The sequence below is a fragment of the Mastomys coucha genome, unplaced genomic scaffold (genome assembly GCF_008632895.1).
Source record: "Mastomys coucha isolate ucsf_1 unplaced genomic scaffold, UCSF_Mcou_1 pScaffold3, whole genome shotgun sequence".
Lineage (NCBI taxonomy): Eukaryota > Metazoa > Chordata > Mammalia > Rodentia > Muridae > Mastomys > Mastomys coucha.
The window spans coordinates 68,081,892-68,085,918 of NW_022196909.1; the positions used below are offsets into that span (position 1 = coordinate 68,081,892).

At 38.3% G+C, this 4,027-nt stretch overlaps 1 pseudogene; it reads right to left on the reverse strand.

The window, feature by feature from the left end:
• Positions 1 to 596: 596 nt before the first annotated feature.
• On the reverse strand, positions 597 to 1,392 carry LOC116075171 (annotated as a pseudogene).
• Positions 1,393 to 4,027: the final 2,635 nt, after the last annotated feature.

Genomic DNA, 4,027 nt, shown 5'->3' on the forward strand with positions numbered 1-4,027 from the left:
TTAAAAATATAATCACAACTATTTTATGAAAAATAAATATTCATATAAGAGTGGAGATACCTCTAAATTTAGTTCCTCATAGTTGTCAAATAAATATTCTTACCTACATTTCATCAAACACTCATTCTCCACCTGTAAGAGCACCAGTGTGTTTAAATCAATCAAAGAAGTAAGAAGGTAGGGTTTATAGTGACAGTGACAATGCTGCCAAAGTAAGGCACCACTTGGTATTGAGAAAAGAGAATAATTTACAAACCATGTCTGTCACTGGTGTCTTAACCATTACGTAGAATGCTTGGGAGAAAGCCACAGATATCAATCACATCATATTCTTGTGTCATCATTCTGTGCTTTTAGTTTTTCCATATCAGAGGGAAAATTTAATACAAGATCTGTTAAATAAACATCTTTTCCAGCTTACACAATAATCTAGAAATAAGGAGAGTAGGAAGCCAAAACCCTATTGGATGTATTTGCAACAATTTGCCCTGTGAGAGTGCAGAAAGGAGCAGAAAGCATGGCTGCTTTCTACAGGATACAGAGAGGCACAGAGATTAAGACTTCACAGGTAATAATAGCTAGAGCAAATCTGAGAGAGCCCTCACAGTTGATTCTCAGGCAGTCAGTTAAATATTTCACAGCATGTCCTTAGTCATGTTATCATCATTGTCATCATCATCAGATGAGTCATTTAAAGGAGACTTCAACGACTGACTGTAAGAGTCTGATCTAGTTGGCTGACACATGGCATGTCCCACATGGAAAGCAGGTCATAGCAGAAGTCACAAATTCGCACAGGCTTAGAAGACTGGCTGGGAAGAAGAAATCTCTTTTCAGAGCAGGGACCACAAACAACAAAACCACATTTGTAGCAATGGTGCCACCGATTCACTGGTGTGAATTTTGCTTTCTGACAGCACGTACACATGGTGGCCTCAGAGTCAGGAACCCAAACAGTAGCATGCTCATAGCTAGGCGTCTTCCCAATTTTGGAAAGTAAATCAGTGACACACTTATTTATATGATTCATCAACTCTGACTTCTCTGTGGCAGTGGCAGCATAAACTACAAACGACTTAGTCTGTGTCTTAATACGCCATCCATTCTGTAATTCCCCTTCATCTTTGATGGAATCATTGGAGACATTTTCCAAGGGAATAATATGTTGTTTGCTGTATTTTTTCTTCTGAATAACAATAATGCCATATACAAGAATATTATTAAATAAGAAAACTGCCTTGTTTTAGGCTTCTTTCTGCACAGCTTAGTCAATACTCCTCCAATAAGCACATGCCCAGGGATGGTCAAGGGCTGACCAACTGCTTCAAAACAGTTCTCCACAGTACTTATGCTTCACTGTATTTGCTTCACTGATGCCAGGTGATCCACCATCTCTTACTAATAACTGGGACCGGAAGTGCCCGGTGTGTGACTCCTCCTCATAGCAGACTCTGCCTGCTCCTGGACCCCAGCTTCACAGGGTGCATGAGGCCCTGCAAGGCTGGCCCGATCTGGAGGCAGCAGGTATAGCCACTCACAGGTGACTTCACTGTCCCTCCCAATAAAATTTATTTCAAAATATACAACTCAGTATGGACATTTCTTTATGTCATCAAAATAATTTATGTGCCTCTCAAATATTCCTATCTTCTGAAGCTAAAAGTAATATGTACTCAACCAGTTTTTAAAATCTATTTGGAACATTAAACATGATAGAAGTAGAAAAATATCTCTTATGAAGTCCTCTCTGAAAGGAAATTCTGACAAGTTCCTGATTAGACTGGAACTGTTCCATCTCCAAGGCAAACTCTTCCATCTCCAAGGCAAAATACTCAGCATAACTCTGGCTTCATAGAATGAATTGGGTAGTGTTCCTTCTGTTTCTATTTTGTGGAATAGTTTGAAGAGTATTGGTATTAGGTCCTTTTTGAAGGTCTGATAAAATTCTGCACTAAACCCATCTGATCCTAGGCTTTTTTTGGTTGGGAGACTTTTAATGATTGCTTTTATTTCTTTAGGTGTTATGGGAATGTTTAGATGGTTTACCTTACCCTGATTTAAATTTGGTATTTGGTATCTGTCTAAAAAATTGTCCATTTCATCAAGATTTTCCAGTTGTGTTGAATATATGCTTTGAAAGTAGGATCTGATAATTTTTTTAATTTCCTTAGTTTCTGTTGTTATATCTCCCTTTTCACTTCTGATTTTGTGAATTTAGATACTGTCTCTGTGCTCTCTGGTTAGTCTGGCTAAGGGTTTATCTATCTTGTTGATTTTTCTCAAATAACCAGCTCGTGGTTTTGTTGATTCTTTGTATAGTTCTTTTTGTTTCTACTTGGTTGATTTCAGCCCTGAGTTTGGTTCTTTCCTGCCATCTACTCCTCTTGCGTATATTTGCTTCTTTTTGTTCTAGAACTTTCAGGTGTGCTGTTAAGCTGGTAGTGTATGCTCTCTCCAGTTTCTTTTTGGAGGTACTCAAAGCTGAGTTTTCCTCTTAGCACTGTTTTCATTGTGTCCCATAAGTATGGGTTATGTTGTACCTTTATTTTTATTAATTCTAAAAAGTCTTTAATTTCTTTCTTTATTTCTTGCTTGACCAAGTTATCATTGAGTAGGATGTTGTTCAGCTTCCATGTGTATGTGAGCTTTCTGTTGTTTTATTACTATTGAAAACCAGCCTTAGTCCGTGGTGATCTGATAGGATGCATGGGATTATTTCAATATTGTTATATCTATTGAGGTCTGTTTTGTGACTTATTATAGTCAGTTTGGAGAAAGTACCATGAGGTGCTCGAGAATGCATATTCTTTGTTTTAGGATGAAATGTTCTATAGATACCTGTTAAATCCATTTGGTCCATAATTTCTGTTAGTTTCAATGTGTCTCTGTTTAGTTTCTCTTTCCATAATCTTTCCATTGATGAGAGAAGGGTGTTGAAGTCTCTCACTATTATTGTGTGAGATATAATATGTCCTTTGAGCTTTAGTAGTTTCTTTTATAAATGTGGGTTTCCTTGCATTTGGAGCATAGATGTCAGAATTGAGAGTTCTTCTTGCTAGATTTTGCTTTTGATGAGTATAAAGTGTCCTTCCTTATCCGTTTTGATTACTTCTGGTTGAAGGTTGATTTTATTTGATATTAGAATGGCTACTTCAGCCGGGCGGTGGTGGCGCACGCCTTTAATCCCAGCACTTGGGAGGCAGAGGCAGGCGGATTTCTGAGTTCGAGGCCAGCCTGGTCTACAGAGTGAGTTCCAGGACAGCCAGGACTACACAGAGAAACCCTGTCTCGAAAAAACCAAAAAAAAAAAAAAAAAAAAAAAAAAAAAAAAAAAAAAGAATGGCTACTTCAGCTTGTTTCTTAGGATGATTTCCTTGAAAATTTGTTTTCCAGCCCTTTACTCTGAGGTAGTGTTTGTCTTTGACTCTGATGTGTGTTTCCTGTATTCAGCAAAATTTTGGGTCCTGTTTAAGTATCTAGTCTGTTAGTTTATGTCTTTTAATTGGGGGAATTGAGTCCATTGATGTTAAGAGATATTAAGAAATAATAGGGCTGGATTTGTAGAAAGATATTGCATTAATTTGTTTTATCATGGAATACCTTGATTCTATGAATAAATACAAACTTATTTTTTGGTTTTTTTCAAGAAAAATGCAATCAACACACAGACAGTTTTCCCCTGCTATGGACACAGAAATCAGGTTTAAGCAAAACTTGGTCAACCTCTGCTGATAGAGTGTCCTGCTCTTTCCAAGAGAAGCAGAGTCCTCCAGACTCCTTAAAGGGGGTTGAAGTGACCTCCAGACTTCTCATGGTCACGGTTGACCACACCCGAGCAGAGGCTGACAGCTGACAGCGTGCTCATAAACTAAAGTGAAAGCAAAAGACAGAGATACAAAGACAAACACTTACAAGCAGGTGCCTGTTGCTGAGCTCAGCCTTTTCCCTCTGATCAACCTAGTCAGTGGTTGCTGGGAGGGGAGGGAGTCTTCTCCAATGTCAGACAAGCCTCCAAGTGTAAGACCCT